This window comes from Gossypium arboreum, chromosome 2, assembly GCF_025698485.1.
Source record: "Gossypium arboreum isolate Shixiya-1 chromosome 2, ASM2569848v2, whole genome shotgun sequence".
Classification (NCBI taxonomy): Eukaryota; Viridiplantae; Streptophyta; class Magnoliopsida; order Malvales; family Malvaceae; genus Gossypium; species Gossypium arboreum.
Window position 1 is genome coordinate 19120649 of NC_069071.1, and position 9252 is coordinate 19129900.

Consider the following 9252-nt stretch of genomic DNA (forward strand, 5'->3'; position numbering starts at 1 on the left):
AATAGGATATTTGAAGCAATTTCCATACATCATTTCATTTCCGTAACAATCATGCAATCAAATGAACTTTCATCTATTCCACGATACCTTATTTACGGAATGCAATTGAAATCATCACATAGATTTAAATCTTACCAACTCCACCCGAGCATGAACATAGCATCTATTAGCCATGAACTCAAGGTACTTACTCTTTCCGCTGTCCATACTCATCTCGATAAAGTCACACCTCCATATAAATATTCAATCGGAGATATGTGTAGAGTTCGCACACATAGTGCTTAATACTCAATCACGCACACTTAGTGCCATGTGATTCAAGCCCGCACACATAGTGCCATATAGTCCAAACTCGCACACTTAGTGCCATACATTACAAGCTCGCACACTCGATTGCCAATCTCGTCACCGTACACATCTATTTCTCGCACACTTAGTGCCAAGCAAACTTCCTACACATTTCACTATCTCTTTTCGTTCAACAATATCATCTTTTCATACACATACATTTGTACATATTTCATCTCATTAAACACAATTGCATAGATATTACAATCATTTAAGCAATATCAAATATATGCTTAATGACTTACCTTGTATTGGGTAAAATGGTTCCAACTCGGCTACTCGATGTTCTTTCCTTTGCCTTTGCTTGATTCTCCACCTCTAGCTTCTTGAGCTTAATCAATAAATTAACTAGTTTAACTGTCTTGCCACATATTTATACATGACATCAACTATACTATCATCATTAATTCATCAAATCACAAAATTTTATCTCATGAACATTTAACACTTAACATTTACCCTATCTAGGCCGACTTTGCTAGCACACAAGCCTTTGGCGAATGTCCTTGACCTATAGTCACCCAAAATTTCTTTGTTCTTTAAAATTCATCCAAGACCACATTCGGCACCTCCAACTAATAATTTAGATACTCTCAAGCTCATTCATAAGTACTATTATATATCACATTAAGCATTAATTATTTTGCAACATGGATTCTATAGCATGGCGAATACTCATGCACATACACATATAACAACAAGAACTCAATGGCACAAAAATCTCCTTTTATTAAACATTCATCTCACTTCTCTTCATGCTTCGTCACAACAACATTAAAATACCAACCAAGAAAGACAACCTCCATGGCGAACTTCATCTCCATCAAATAGCAAAGAAATCTAAGCCATGGGCTAGGTAGGTTTCAAACTAACAACTAAAACATGCATGAATCTTAAGGAATGACATCAAACATACCTCAATCTAGTTGCAAGTATGGCCAAGCTTCTCCAAACCCCCTCTCCCTCACTCACGGCAATACAAAAATTTGAGAAAGGATGAGCACTTTTTTTCAATTCTTTAATGCTAGCTTTTATTTTATGGCTTCCTACATACACCACTAACCTAACATGTTGGAAACATGTTCCTTTGCCCATAATCTTGTCATGGCGGCCACTATCCTTAGGAAATGGACTATTTGACATGCAACTCCATCTATTTTACTTCATTCTTTTACTAACCTCTTAAAATTAGCCACATATATTTAAATCCTTTCACATGAGTCCTTTTCTTTCAATTCACGTTCAATTTAACTAAATCAAAGAATTAAAAATTCACACATGCATTTTCACATATATTTGGCATGGAATAAGGTATTTAAATGTTTTTGTGACCCAATTTTGTGGTCCCGAAACCACTTCCCGACTAGGGTTAAATTAGGGATGTCACAATATATATATATTCATAAGTATATTTAGTTGATTCGGCTTTGGTATTTGCATAGATAAAATATGTGTGAAGTTGGTTGTTGTGTTTGGTTAAGGTACTACAAATAGCGTATGATTAATTCATCTCTGGTAAGTTTTATGTGTGATATGCTATGTCTTTGAAAATGCTTTTTATAAATTAGTTAGAAAATGAGTGAAATAACAATTATATATATTTGACTATGTATTGGATATTTTGGTTTGGTTTGACAATGCAATGTATGCGCTTAGGTTATGCTTAAGTGGTTGGTGGAAGTAAATGATGTAATGTTAACCATAATCTTATATATTAACGAATATTATGCTATTTGATATGGTTGTATGAGTTAAAATGCGGATGTGTATAGATAAATGAATGAATATGTTTAGTATTTAGTAAAAGTAATGAAATTGTACTAAAGAGAGTATTAATGCATATTTGGTACATGGCATGAAAAATGTTGGTTAATGAATTAGTTATTCGCATGCTATAAAATTTGATATTCATAATGTTCGAATTATATATTTATTAAGCATATGTAGTATAGTTTTGATGCAAGTCTAATTGGTTCAAATATTTGATTAAAATCCATGATATTGATATGGTTGAATTTTGAAGCATGGTTCGTATATGCAACATGATTAATAGTGCATTTTTTTCTTTTAATTGGTTATGTGTTTTATACAAACGAACTTGATTTGTATGAATAAGAGGATGGTTATTAATTTGAGTATGGAAAAAATCTGTAAAGGAAAATCTATCACTTTATGCATGAGTAGTAATTAATAATTGTTCAGAACTGTGTTTTGATTGGTAATGCCTCGTAACCCTAATCCAATGACGGATACAGGTTAGGGGTGTTACATTTGATTGTTATCAGAGCTATGGTTTAGTTAGTTCTAGGGCTACAATAGAGTATGTGAGTCTAGCAATACATGCCATATTTAACCTATGATAGTGGGATATCGCCCGACTCTGACAAAAATTGTTTTGATGAGACAGATAAGTTTTCCAATCGAGATAATTCTGATAGTACGGAATGTGTACTCAAATGTTTGATTGGAAATGTGTGGATGATGTGTTGAAACTTATAAATGTATGGATCAAATTATATGATATGTTGTTATTGATAAATGTTATAATTATATGAGCATATGAGTTATGATATTTGGATTATGATTATTATATGGAATGCTTTGATCGTGAATTAGTAATTTGAGTTGGCATATAAATTATGTCTTAAGAGCAAAGGTAATTAGAAGCAAATGTTTATTAAATGTTTTGAGAATGTGAAATTAGAAATGAACTGGCTATTTGTGATAGTATGTGTTATGTACATTATGTGTAAGTTAAATTTGAGGCTTTACTACCCTCAACCCCTATTAGTGAAATGTTTAAATGAAATCTGTAAGATTTGGGTTGAATAAGCTCAAGAGTGAGAAGTTACAGAAGTTTGTGTTCGGAAGATTAATAATGTGGTGAGAAAAGAGATTGAATCAGCAAATGAAGACAATATTAAAAGAGATATTGGATAGTTCTAAAAACTATTTAGATTATGTAAGGTCACTGTTAAAGAAGAAGTAAACTCCAACTAAATGACCTATTCAGGTATGTTGTCTAAAGAAAGTATTAACTAGAAGCTTTTTTGAATTAATTTCTGTCAGTGAAGGGATAATATTTGAATTGTATTGATGGCTGAGTGTAGCGGTTATAATTGGGCTGTTATTATTATTTCTTTTGGGCATTCTATGTGTACATTTATTCTCAGAAGTATCTGTGACTGTTTAATTTCAGAAGGAATTCTTATCGTATGAGAATACTAACTAAATATGCTAATAGACGAAAGTATTGGTTAGTCTGTTTGAGTTATGTTTGACATTGTTATGTCTTTCTCTGGTATTTATTCCATTGTGTGGACATGAAAGTCGACGGTGAAATTTGTATTATGCTAATACTTTGTTTCTGCTAGCTATTGTTCTATTAAAAAATATGAAGATTATATTGCTTTTGTTACTGTAGATTTCAGTGTTTACGAGTAATATTGTTCTTTCTGGACATTTTCTAAATTATTATCGGGGTTGATATCATTTTATATGGGTTGTAATTTCCTGATATTCTATGCAGCTTTAGATGTTGAAAATTTCATTATTCTGGTTTTCTCATGATTCTATGTGATTATCTGTAAGAGATGTCTATTTGAAGGAAATGGTTATATATATTATAATTATAATTTCTGTTCTAAAATTTGGGACTACTATATTACCGTTATTAGAGTTATAAAAGTTGTGCTTCTGCATTAGTTGCTGTTCAAATCATATTTGATTTTCTTCTGAGCTCAGATGATACATTAACAGTAGGGATATTATCTATTGTTACGGGTAAGACGACAATCTTATTATGACATTATGATTTCTATTTGATGACTATGGCATCTATATAACGATATGTCTGGATTATTCTTTCTAACGAGAAGAAAGAATTTCTTCAAAAAGATCGATTCTGTGGTTTAATCTGATATGAAATTATTTGATTGAAAATGTAACTGGGTTATATGAGTTTGAATCTATCCACCAGATCAAAAATAAACTTAGAATGTACATGTGATCTAAAGGGTAGTATAGAATAAGAACTTGTATTCTTGAGGACTTGACATAGAATTATGTCTATCAGAATAATTCTATCTGAGAAATGTTGTGGTTTCTTTTGCATGAAGACATTATCCACTGAAATATTAGTTCTAATTTAGCCTAAATTGAATAAAGAGTTTACAAACCTCAATCATGTGTCAATGAACGGGTTGAAGTATGTTCTAATAATAGAGTATACAAAGATATCCTGTAATTCCATATGGTTAGAGCTGTTAAAAGACTATGAGCTTGTGATTGACTATCATCAGGGAAAGGCTAATGTTATTTCTGATGTTCAAAGCTGAAAATCACTGTTTCCTTTGTGTGTAATGAATGCACATATGGCTATGTCTAATGATGGTTCAATAATAGTTGAATTAAAAGCAAGACCGTTATTTATTCAACAAATTTGTGATACTCAAAAAGTTGATAATGATTTGTTAGCAAAACAGGTCCAAGGAGATTCGAAGGTTGATTCAGAGTTTCGAGTTGATGCTGAAGGTTGCCTGAGGTTCAGAAATCAAATATGTGTTTCGAGGAATTCAGATGTTGATTCAAGTGATATTGAATGAAGCTCAAAGCAATCGGTTATCTGTTCACCAGGTAGTGCAAAAATGTATAATGATCTGAAACAGCTTTACTGGTGCCACAACATGAAACAAGACATATCTGACTTTGTTTAGAAATATTTAGTTTTTCAACAAGTAAAAGTCGGGCATCAGGTACCTTCCGGATTGTTTCAGTCGATCATGATACCTGAGGGGAATAGGATAGAGTCATAATTGATTTTGTATCCGGTTTGCCGTTGACACCGAGCAAGAAAGATGCAACTGGGTTATTGTGGGTAGATTGACCAAATACGCTCATTTTGTTCCAATTCATACAGATTACTCACTCAGTAAGTTAGCTGAATTGTATGTTTCTCAGATTGTGAAATTATATGGAGTACCTATTTCTATTGTTTTGGGTAGAGATCCGAGGTTTACATCGTGATTTTGGAAGAAACAGCAAGATGCACTAGGTACGAAATTACATTTCAGCACTGCTTCCATCCACAAACAGATGGTCAGTCCGAATGAATCATTCATATATTTAAGGATATGTGGAGATGTTGTATTCTCGAGTTCGAAGGTATGTGGGAATGATACTTACCTCTAATTGAATTTGCATACAATAATAGTTTTCAATTGAGTATAAAAATGGCACTTTATGAGGCTTTGTATGGTCGTAAATGTCATACACCATTGTATTGAACCGAGATCAGTGAAAAAAAGATACACGAGGTTGATTTGATCAGAGAAACTGAATAGAATGTGGAAGTGATCTGTGAAAATTTGAAAACAATGTCACATCATCAGAAATCGTATACGGACTTGAAACAAAAAGATATAGAGTTTCAGATTGGGAAGAAAGTACTTTTGAAAATTCTCATCGTGGAATAAAATACTCAGATTTAGTCATCAAGGAAAATTGAGTCTGAGATTTATTGGGCCATATGAGATTATAGAGCGTATTGGGCCAATTGCGTACAAATTATTATTGCCACCTGAGTTAGAAAAGACCGATAATGTATTCCATGTTTCGATACTTCGTATATATTGATCTGATCCCTCACATGTGATATGACATATGAAGAAGAACTAATTCATATTCTGGCTCGCGAAGTTAAAGAATTGTGAAATAAGAAAAATTCCATTAGTTAAAGAGCGTTATCTGAACCTATTCACCGGTAAGATTTTTGGGGGCGAAAATCCCTGAGGGGGGAGAGTTGTAACAACATGATTTAGACCCTATTTGGAATGGTGGTTTTGGGAGCATGAATCTGAGTCACAAAAATATTTAAAAATTATTGTCAGTGTTTATTATGTGTGAATTTATATGTGTGAAATTTTCGTGACTTAATTTTGTCGTTTGAGTGCCCGATTAAATAAAAGGGCTTAATCGCATAAAATGAAATTTGATGGTTTAATGTGTGATGACCAAATTGAATGTGTCTTTATAATTTGAAGCATTTATGTTGCAATTATGCCATTGAATAAGTGATGGACGGTATAAACCATGAATTATAATGGTTTTATATTTTAATATAAAGGTTATAAATGTAATTTGGTTAATAAATTATATTAGTATAAAACATAAAATTAAAAACCATAGCTTATATTTTTCTTCCATGACCGAATATCAAAAAAAGAAAGAAAAGAATAAGGTTTCAAAGGTTTGGCCACCCTCCAAGCTTGATTCAAGGTTCAATTTTACTCGGTTTTTGATAATTTTTACGTATTTGAGATTGTTACTAAGTTATCTACAAGACCAATGCTTGAATTTTTTATTTTGATGAATATTTTGAGTTATGCCATTTGAAAGCTTGTGATTTTTGTTGTTTGATGATGCAATATGAAAGATATGTTTTGGATTAACATGTTTTGTATTGGAGTTTTTGATGATTTTGAGTAATGAGGACTAAATTGAAAATATAATAATTTGAGGGACTAAATGTGAAATAAATGAAATATATCGACTTGTAAGAATATGTGTAACATTCGGCCTAACATGGATGTAGTGAAATTTTGCATATTTTGTGTTTTGTGCAATAGGGATTAAATTGTAAAAAGTGCAAAATGTCAGGGTAAAATGGTAATTTTCCCATTTATGTGCTTTTGGTGCTTCACCGGTAACTGAGATGGGATCATACTATCGAGCAGCTGGGGATATTGCACTATCCCAGGCTATGCTCCGAATTCTGGAGAGCGTTGCTGGAACCAATACGGGTGCTGTGGGTCGTGGGTTAATTTCTGAACGACTCCGGTCTAATAGAGCAAAAATTTTTAGGGGTATTTCTGGAGTAGCCTCTAATGTGGTTGAATACTAGTTGGAAGCTACAGAGAGGATAATGGATGATCTCGGCTGCACCTCTGAGAAAAAATTAAATTGTGCAGTGTCATTATTGCGAGATGAGGCCTATCAGTGGTGGCTTATCGTGAGAGAGGGTACTCAAGTCGATCGGATAACATGGGATTTCTTTAAGGTGGCTTTTCAAGGGAAATATGTGGGTGTGAGTTATGTGGTCGCCCGAAGAAGGGAATTTTTAAGCTTGACCCAGGGGAGTAAATCTGTGGTAAAATATGACTTAGCTGCTATGCCCGTGGGATAGTGGCGACTGAATATGAACGCTGTATGTGGTTCAAGGATGGCCTACGAGATGAGTTATGAGTCTTGATATCTCCGCAAAAGGGAGCGAGATTTTGTTGCCCTTGTAGAAAATGTGAAGATTGCTGAAGATGTGAAGCACTCTGAGTGCGAGAACTGAGAAAAGGATAGGGGCAGAAATAAGAGGGATTCAGGGCCCTCGGGTTCATTTGGTGGGTCTAGAAAGAAGGTCAAGTTTGATGGGCCAGTCCGAGTTGGGGTTCCTATTGCAAGAACGCGACCTTGTACAGATTGTGGGAGACAACACTTGGGTGAGTGCTGGAAGAAGATGGAAGTGTGTTTCAGATGTGGGTCTATAGAGAATCAAGTTATGAATTGTCCTTAGAGACCTATTCAGATACAAGCTGTAGGATAGGGTTATGTGCAACCAGTAAGAGGTTCTCAACAGCCACTGAGAGGCCGGGGTAAGGCCAAAGGTGGAAATGGTACGGGGCGAGGTCGTGGAGCACCAGGCAGAGGTGCTGCTAATTTTGAGGTGAGACAGCCAGCTCTGGTATATGCTGTACATCACCGAGAAGACGGAGATGCCCTAGATGTTATAACCGGTACGTTCCTAATCCATAATGTTCCATATACTGCTTTAATTGATATTGGGTTTACGCACTCATACATTGTATGCACTGTGTCTAGAACCTTGGGTATCTTGTCTGAGGGTACTGTTAATGAGATGACTGTGATAAGTCCACTGGGACAGTCAGTAAGGGTTGTTCAGGAATATGCCCCTAGAGGTTCAAGGAGTAATCTTTCCAACAGATTTGATGGAGCTATCATTTGGTGAATTCGTCCTTATCTTGGGGATGGATTGGCTGGTTAGATATCGTGCAAGTTTGGATTCTGCTGCTAAGCATATGGTGTTGAAGACTACTGAGGATAAGGAGGTGATTGTGATTAGAAAGCGAAGGGATTATCTATCTAATGTGATCTCTGTATTAAAAGATGAGAAATTTGTTTGCAAGGGTTGTGGGTCGTTTCTAAACTACATTGGTGTATTTGATTCTGAGGGTTCTTAGGTCGAAGATATTAGAATTGTTAAGGATTTTCCTGATGTATTTCCTGATGAACTCCCTGGGCTACCTCCATACCGTGAGGTCGAGTTTGGTATTGAACTCCTACCGGGAACAGCTCTAGTGTCCACCGCCCCTTATAGGATGGCATCGAATGAGCTGGTGGAGTTAAAAGCTCAAGTTCAAGAACTACTAGACCGAGGGTTCATTCGACCCAGTGTGTCTCCGTGGGGAGCACCAGTGTTGTTTGTGAAGAATAATGATGGATCTATGCGTATGTGCATTGACTATCGACAGTTGAACAAGCTAACTATCAAGAATAAGTACCCTTTGCCGAGAATAGATGATTTATTTGATCAGCTACGTGGAGCTTCAGTTTTCTCCAAAATAGATCTTCATTCTGGGTATCATCAGCTGAGAGATAAAGAGACTGATGTGTACAAGACATCGTTTAAGACTCGTTATGGTCATTATGAGTTCCTAGTGATGCCGTTTGGGTTGACGAATGCACCAGATGCCTTTATGGATTTGATGAACCGAGTGTTCCAGCCCTATTTAGTTCGGTTCGTGATTGTATTTATAGATGATATTCTGATGTATTCAAGGACTAAGGTGGAACATGATGCGTACATCCGTATTGTTCTGTAGATTTTGACGGAGA